Source organism: Haliaeetus leucocephalus, unplaced genomic scaffold (genome assembly GCF_000737465.1).
Source record: "Haliaeetus leucocephalus isolate CR32 unplaced genomic scaffold, Haliaeetus_leucocephalus-4.0 Scaffold206, whole genome shotgun sequence".
NCBI classification, from domain to species: domain Eukaryota; kingdom Metazoa; phylum Chordata; class Aves; order Accipitriformes; family Accipitridae; genus Haliaeetus; species Haliaeetus leucocephalus.
In genome coordinates this window covers 5,105,733-5,114,601 of record NW_010972642.1, presented here as the reverse complement: position 1 = coordinate 5,114,601, position 8,869 = coordinate 5,105,733, and the positions used below count along the sequence as shown (strand labels likewise).

At 42.5% G+C, this 8,869-nt stretch overlaps 1 protein-coding gene across 1 annotated transcript in view; it reads left to right on the top strand.

Annotated features, from left to right (window-relative positions):
- The first annotated feature begins 329 nt into the window (after nucleotides 1-329).
- Nucleotides 330-8,869, top strand: part of CECR2 (cat eye syndrome chromosome region, candidate 2) — a 45,484-nt gene continuing 36,944 nt past the window's right edge. The window contains exon 1 of the mRNA XM_010566164.1: nucleotides 330-420. The gene's annotated coding sequence lies outside the window, so the exon portion shown is untranslated. The remainder of the gene's footprint in view (nucleotides 421-8,869) is intronic.

Genomic DNA, 8,869 nt, shown 5'->3' with positions numbered 1-8,869 from the left:
GAGAAATCATGGCTTTCTTATTAGGCTGTAGTATCTCAACCTCACTGAACCCTATTTTTCTGTTTCCAGACAAAAGCATTAGTCTTCTGGCTAGAGAGTGACATTCAGTAAAAGCCTTTCAAGGTCTTCCCATAAACTCTTGCAATGAAGAGGTAGTAGTAGCAGTATTTTTAATGATGGGGAAGGTCAGCTTACCCAGTGTATGCTCTGCTGTAGTACACGTACTTGAGGCTGCTTGGGTCTTTTTGGTCCTGATCGCTAGCAGTAAATTTTAAGGAATTAGTTTGATGGTTGGAAATTTTTTTCTCTCCTTTCTGCTCATTAGGAACTGGAAGCTGCTCTTCACAGGGATGATGTGGAGTTTATCAGCGACCTGATCGCCTGCCTACTTCAAGGTTGCTATCAGCGCAGAGACATCACGTGAGTAACCTCGCTCTATGGCTTACACGCTTTGCAAGGGGAGCTAATTAACACAGTCACGGGGATGTTTCACGGCTGTAGAGTGATGACATGGCAGTGATGAGCAGCCACCAGCAATGAGGCCAGATGCTTCACCGAGTGGAAGGGAATTCTGGCTCTTCTTGGGTTGAGTTGCAGGTTTTTAGTTTTACAGACCCATTGTTAAGCAAACTTCTTTGTTCAGATCCCATGCAAATGTTGATGCTCTGCTGTAGCACTAGTGCATACAGTGAACATTCACATCTGCTGTTATGCTCTGCACTCAATTTGGTCAAATTAGTGATATCACACTAAGTCTTTAAATCATCACATATGTTTTCGACATTTTATATGTATTGCATAGAATAAAACTTGCTGCTCTGCAGCCACTTCACTTGCATGGAAGATCCCATTGCTTTACAGAGGGACAATTGTTAATTATTTTCTTAGAAATAAGAGGAGTATTGGAATCAGCTCAGTTGCAGGATGTTGGAAAGTTATTTGTCACGTACTCTTGATGTTTCAAGATCCAGAGACACTTTGTTAGTGTCCACCAAAGTAGTGTCCCAAACTGAGACATCTGTAGGACATCATTCTTTAGAGGATTGCCACTCATGCAGTGAAATATGCTCCCAGTGATAATGAAGGCTTGTTGCAATGTGTTTTATTTGTTCTTCTGTGAATCATGTTAATAGGAAAGCATAATTGTGGAGACAAGGACAGCTTGGCAATGCTCGCAGTTGCTTAGAAGAGGTGTTAAGCAATCCTGCTTCCTAAGATTCCCCTGTTGTGCAGAGGCTGAGGCTGGTGTATAGGCATAACCATAAGTGCTTGCATCGAAAGCTCTATTTCTGATTAACTAATTAAGTTCAACAAAATTTAGATAGGTGGGGGTTTTTTATATATATATCTGCCACTTAAGTAAGTTCTTTTGCATTGCTGTGTTGACATTCAGCATAAGTGGGTATCAGGACCTGAACCAGGCAGCTGCACTGCATTTTCTGTCTCTGAATGAAACCGATGTGATGAGATGCTTGATTGTAAAGGGACTGCAATCATGTGTACCTCCTTCATCAAAATAGCCACAGAGCAATATAATCTTGCTTATAAACATGCAGCAAGTTTATTTCTTCATACCAGAAAGTAGTGGTTTAAGTGTTTTGCCCACGTTAACCAGCTCACGCTTGTAGAAGCAGTGGCAGATTTGTCTTTGATAAATTTCATAAATTCCACATTGTGAGGTTCTCCTAAACTCTCCAGATCTACAGGTGTCCACTTAGCAGTTGCACTGTTTAACTGCCTTCCCTTTCTCAGCTGTTCTAACTAACAAAATTCAGGGATGAATCATGGGTGAGTCGTTGGGCAAGTGGTCTGTCTGTCTTTCTGGGAAAAGTTACACATGGACAAGTGCATATACACTCACGCCCAGTTACGTGACTCACCTGGCAGCTCAACAATGTGTAGTTATTCAGTATTGCATGTAGGTCCCAGTTTGTGCCTGTGTAAATACAGCTTTGGTTAACTCTGAGATGCAAAAGCTGCAAGGAGGCAATGTCATCGCAGAAGGAAGGGCTGGTAACCCAACTGTGGTTTTGTGCAGCCTAGTCAGGGTGCGTGTGCGGCATGGCTGGGTACCTATGTAGCTGTTGCTGTGTGTCCGTCCATGCACGAGAGGTGCCGTAGGACGTGGAGGAGTGCAAAGTCACGTAGTGAAGTTGTGAGAACTTGCACCTCACCTGAACGGTTGTGCTAGGGAAAGCATGAGGTGCCTGAGGGAGAAACCAGCTGCACCCTTTCTACAGCACGTCCTGTAGAAGGTGACTACCTCATGGGCAGGGCAGAAACGAAAAAAGTCGTTTCTGCAGAGGAGATGAGGAAAAGAACACAACAGGAGCAGCACGGTGGAAGTGGCTGAAGGAATATATCAGGAAAACTACCTGGAGCCACTGGGATGTCAGGGTGGTGGGCTCTGAAGCGCTGCAGAGGAAGCAATGGGGGAAGCTACCTGGAGACAGAGGGAAAGGAGCTGCATGCAGAGGCATGTCACAAAGGAAGAAGCATTAAGATGTAGTCTAAATATGGAAATCTGTAGGTAAACGAGAATAAAAATGATGGCTTGGATACACTTCTCAGAAACAAACTTGGCTCACTGTTTCATGCTTACAAACCAGCTATGGAATATTTATCCAAATGAATGTGCATTTTTAAAACCTAGCTTACACATTTATTTCAAAAACCTTTGCTCCCTCTAACCCAAGTTCAAGCGGCATAGGCCTTCGCTGATGCACAGCTTCCCTGCTGTACCTAGTTTGTCCCCAGTTAATGGTAAGGAGTTGAGCCTGTAATTGATTTTTTGAGTGCTCAGCAGACAAAGACATGCAAATGTAAGAGGCAGAATTTGTGTGGAGTTCAGATTTGGCTTTTCACAATGGGCCAGGACTCCATATTTTTCTGTTGCAGACAGATAGTAGGTATCTGTCTCACGTGGGAAAAATCAGCAGTTTCACAGATCATCACAGTGGCGTTACAGCAGCAATTTCTCCGGTCATTTGTGCTCTGCATCCTCGTGCCAAGGCTGTGAGCTGTTAATCTTTAGGCTGTAAACTTTGCTCCCTGTTGCACCTCAGAGGGGAAGGTAGGAGCTTGTTCTCATCCTTGTTCTTGGGCTGGAGCACTACGGCTCAAGCACAAGATGCTTCACATAACCTCATGTAAAACATAGTTTACCTGCCTCTCCAAGGAGTTTTGTGCTTTAATTAGTTTTGTATCGTGTCTTACCCCTTTGATGGCCAAAAAGTTATCTGCCCATGCTTTCTCACAGTCTGTCTGGGAGCAGCTTGTAGTTCTTGTCACATCTGTTTTGACGGCATGCAGAACTTGCAGTGGAGCTGGGCTGCCTGGCTTTAATCATGCATCATAGAGGGATATAAAACTGTCACATACCTTTGCTAATTATAATGTGCTCTCAAGTAATTTTGGAAGTGGAACCCAGCTGAGAGCCCTTCTAATGCACAATTTAACATACTCTAGTTTGATTTGCTTTTTATTCTTTTAAAAAAAGAGAGATTAATACTTTTGTAGGGTTCTGTGATTCTTCGTTTTGAAGTAGAGCAACTTTGCCTTGGTTTTGATATTCTTTTTAAAAAAAAGAAACACATACAAGAGAGAGACTGTTTTTTACTCTGCTTGATGATTAAGGAGTGTTGAATGTCTGGTAACTTAAGACTTTCTTTGAGTTATGGGTATCTGTGTTTAACTAGAGAGACTACTTAATGGGATGCCACATGATCTTCTCCAAACTCTTATTTATCATAACCTATCATAGCTGTTAGGAACATTCTTCATTGACCTGGTTCTTGCCATGTTAAGCACTGTAGAAGTACAGAACAAAAAAGACAGTAGTCTGCATTTCTGGCTTCTGGCATCTTTAGCAATGACCCTGTAGCTGTCCTTGCCTGGCACCGGGTGATTTGAGCACTTGGCCAGGACAGTTTCCCTGTTGCTCTCCTCTTTTTGCTCTGACCCAAAATACTTTTGTGCCATGATCTGCAGCTTTTGTTGTTTTATAAATAACCTTCATAGTATTCATATACCACCTGTATCAAATAACTACTAATGATGCAATAACTAATATCCTTGAAGCTTTTTGTTCGATCTCTCGGTTCATTTTTATGTTATAGGCACGGTTTGGTTTGATGCCAGTGAGTTTTTACCCATACGTTTTCCTGCCTCTAGCTTTTGTGCACAGGCCTTGAAATGCCCATGTTTTCTTTTAATTGTTTAAAAATGCAAATGCTTGGAAAGTGGGGAGGGAGAAAACTCTTAATAGACTTTGGGGTTTATAATAAATAAATAAATAAATAAATAAATAACGGTTTGAAAAAATCTGCTGCTTGCTTCAGATTCTGTCTGATATAAATTGGGCAGCTGCATAGTCCCTAGGGGCTGCCACTTTAATTCCAGCAGGAAATGCGACTTGATGACTTGTATCAAGACAGGAAGATCAGAGCTTCAGCTAACGGCAGCGGCCCCAGCAGGAGCCTTCTGCAGCTGTTTTTAAGTAAGAAGTGATGGTGTGACATGGATGTGTACACTCAACTAAAATAATCCAGAAAAGCTCCTGCTGTTCAGCATTTCTTTGGGTGAAACTCATTCTTCACTGCTCTGTTATTGCATTTTTGCTATTTTTCTAATGTTATGGCATAAAAAGTTTGAATGACTTTATCATATTTCTCATTGGAGGGCGTTTTGTATGCTGCTATTGTGTCTTGAAAAACATTTTAATTGCTTTTTCTTATAACATGTTTTATTTTTTCAACATGGACAAAGGTGCCAGAAAGTGAGGAGGAACCAAACCAGTATCTCTGCTGTTGCATATGCCCCTTGAGATTCTGGTTTGGTTTGGTTTTGGTTTTTTTTTAGTACCCCAGGGGATTGGTCCATCACTGTAGCTGAAAACTATCTAATTGACTTCCGTGGCACCACAGACAGCATTTGCTTCCTTAGGAAACTCAATTATTTTTTTTTTCTTGTTCTTTCTTCCCTTAATGCATTGGAATTTTGTCTTCCCAAGTGGATCACCTGTTTTGCACCCACCTTAAACTTTCTGGATCTGTAACTAACCTTGGAGTCTTTGGCTTGTAGTTTGCACCAGGTTTGTTCTAATACGGATAAAAGGATATTCCTTAACTCTTCTTCCCTCCCCACAATTGTCTTAATTATTTCTTTCATATCCTTAGTGGTGGCATTGAGAAATATTCCCAGTATGGCATCTGAAGAGCTATATTTCCTACTTGTTGAATTGCCAATCAAGAATACCGCCTCTATTCTGCTTATTTTCTAATGCTTGTTCTGTAATCACTTATTTGAGCTTTCACCAGAAAGAGATAAGGGATAAACTGAAATCTTCTAACTCATCAGGGCAGAATGCCCGTTTCCTAGGGCTGTGTTTAATAACTGATTATTTCGCTTCTTCCTTCTGCTTTGTCACTTTTGTCCATCCTTGCCCTTTATTCTGTGTGGACTGTGTCTTTACAGGCTACTTTGGGGGTTACCCCAGGTCTCATGTTTCGGTAAAACTGACCTCAATAAAATGCTTAACATCTTGAAATTGCCCTTCTGCATGTGACTATGTGAGCTGTGTCCTTCAAGAACCACTGTATCTTGGTCTGGTCCAGGGGATAAAGTGGCAGGTTAACTGGGATAGCTGCCAAGTTTTCAGTCTCATGGATACTGTGGTGAACCGGGCTGTGGGAGCAGCTAAGCCAAGGTACTAAGACAGTCTGAATGAGTTCAACACTTCAGTCCATGCCGTAACATCTGGGACAGCCAGCCTAAGCTCAGTCGCAGCAGACCTGGGGACCACCATGTTTCAGAAAGGGTTTTAACAGCCGGCTCTTGTAGGTGTGCCAGTGACCTTGATTATAACAACTGTTTCAATGGCGCAGCCACAAAGCACCTCACTAACTCAGAATCATATTCATGAATGCCAAGTGAATATCAACAAGATCAGCATTATTTACAGTGTGGCTTTTAACAAGTGCTGCCACGCATACATCATGGAGATTGGTGGACGGCCTCTGGAATTGACCCAGTATCATCAGTGCAGGAGATACCGTGAGGGGGCAAGGGAGATGAAGTGGCTACATTGCTCATCTTGAATGTAATATTAATATTTATTATAATAATAGCCAAGCCATGCAAGGTGAGCCTTTTAAAGGGTAAAAAGTGAAAATGAGGCAGCTGGCAGGTGTTGGGAAAGGAAGGATGAGATTACAGCAGTAAAATAACACAGTCATTCAGAGATTAATGAGAAGCACAGTGGAATAAAATTATAGAGTTCAAGTATAAATAAAGCTAAGTAAATGTCTTTGATTCTCAGATGGATAAAATGAATCTTTAAAGAAGAATTTGAAGAAAAGTTGGTAGCACGTTCTGGAAGTGCTATTCCATAGATGTGGTGGATGATAAGGACTGAAAATGGTGGAAGAAAGAGTGTGAAAGCTGTGCTGTTATTGTCAGGGCAGGTGAATGAGAGGCATAGATTGGATAGCTGGGGAAAGGGAACTATGCAAAACATTGACAGGGAGGAATAGGTGGCTAAACTTAAAAGGATGAATAGAGAACAGTCAGTGAAGGGTCTGGGAGACTGCAGTGATGTCATCATGCCAATGTCAGAGTTTGAAATATGAAATGGACAGCTGTATTTTTAAGTTCTTGATGTTGCAAACCAAGTACTCTGGAGACAAGGAAGAAAGCAACAATGAAGAAAGAATTGAGAAGGCAAGTGAAAACATCTCCTTTGAAGGAATAAGACAAAGAATGATGGAGAGAGAGGGACAGGATGTGGAAGTTCTCTCCACAGGAAACCTTTGCTCTCACTTTTGAGATTGCATTTCAAGATAGTGATGCTCCAAACCACCGGCGCAGGATTTTTCCTCCAGCATGGTTGGTTTTGCAGGTCATCTCCCAGCACCTCAGCCAGGTTCAGAAACTGATCTTTAGTCCAAGTGTGAATACTGGAGAAGTTCTGAAATTATTTTCTTGGAGCCTTTTACCCCAGTGAGCTTGATGAACAGCTGGGGCGGCTGCTGGCCAGCTGCTAAGCCACTACAATAATTTGGTGTGTCATGTCAGTCTCTGTTCTAAGCCACCTATACTTTTAATTTTTCTCTCATTTTACCTTCCATCCTTCCTCAGCTTCTTTCTGGCTCAACCAGTGTAGTGGTTTAAGCTTGAGGGGAAAAAAGAGGAAATACCTGTTCTGAAATGCATCCCAAAAGGGACTTCTTTAGGACCCATTTATTTATCTGTAAAAACTTGTCTTTATCCATTGTCCCCAGAAACTTGTAATGTGTGGGGCTGGTTCTAAGTAGTGAATTTGCTAAGCTTGTTTTCTCCAAGGCAACCCCACACTAGGTATTTTTTATCTCAAAAGGGACTCTCTTCTCCCACATTAAGCATATTTTTCTATGAGCAGCAAGGCACATAAAGGCTTGTTTCATATGGATTTGTGCCGTAATACACACATGTGTCCTATTTCCCCATCATCATCAAGACAATAACTCTAGCTTCTTCCCCACAGTGCTCATCATCACTGTAATACCCTAAGGTCCTTTCTGCAGCTCCTAAACAATCGGAAGAGCTTATGGTGCAGCAATACTGTTGTGTTTCCTTATGGCTATGAATTGGGAGCATGCTTTCTGTTGATGGGCACTAGCAATGAACAATGCAGCATTAAGCTGGCTTCACTTGTTCTTCAAGGATCCAGGAATGCATAGTAAGTAATGATCCTCTTCCAGTCTGAATGTGGGGCACGGTGAGCCTCATTCCTATTTGCTCTCTCAGAATATAGGAGATGTATTTGGGTCTTTCATAAGTTAATCAGCTCCAACTCCAAAGGGTTGATCTGCTTCTTTTCAGAAAGAGCCGTCACCGTCAAGTAACAGCAGTAGAAACAAAGAAGCATGTGGATGAAAATTGGCAAGCACAGATTGAAGTCTGGTTAGATGCAGGTGAAGGTAGTTGGTGGGAGAAGTGAAATGCCATCACAGACCAAGCAAAGCCCTTGCTGTCTTACCAGGTCAGTTCACAAGGTGAAAGTTGGGCTCTAGGTATGTTCCTTTATTCTGGACCATCCAGAAGGCTGTATTCATCCCTCCTGAGATAAAGGCTGCTATGGGTGGATCTTCGTTTCATCACATCCAGAGTGGCTTGTTGTCAGGCATACACTGTGTGCTTAGTTGTCAAGGTCACACAGAATTAGACACAAAACAAGGGGAGAGAAAACTCCATGCCTTAAGAGTCAAAGTGTGCACATGGAGGCAGCATGTGGCAAGAGCAGAGGGCGCAGCAGTGGTTCTCACACTTCATTGTGTCTGTGTGGCCATCGAGATCCGTCCCTTAAGGACTGAACATCTTTTCCAGGTCAGATCAGTATGTGCTGGCTATACACTCAGCATGCATGAACCAGAGTCTCCCTTGCAGAACCCTTCAAAGCAGTAGCCAGCAGCCTACGACTTACCAGGTCTCTCACTCCACACCAGTGTTCCCCAAATACCCCCCCACTGCTTGACAGGGTTGGCTTCTGCCAAGGTACTTGTTCCCCTCTTTGAGCATCCAGATCCTTCTCTCTCCCTTTTTATGATATCTAACAACCAGGAACTAGTTTTTGGGTTAGTTAATAAATAGTTCTAACACTGGTTCTTTTTTTTTTTTCCCTTTTTGATCCTTCAAGAGATTGCCTTTTGTTATTCAAAGCCAAAGGTACTTGAGACAGAAGCAATGCAGAAGCCCGCAGGCTTCAGACACTGTCCTGGCTGTGGGATCATTATGCCTATAAGTGATTCCCATCCTCTGTGTCTGATAAGCCTTGGGGAAGAGCTGGGCAAAGAAGAATGCAGCACTCCAAATTCCTGAGGGGTGCTGGGAG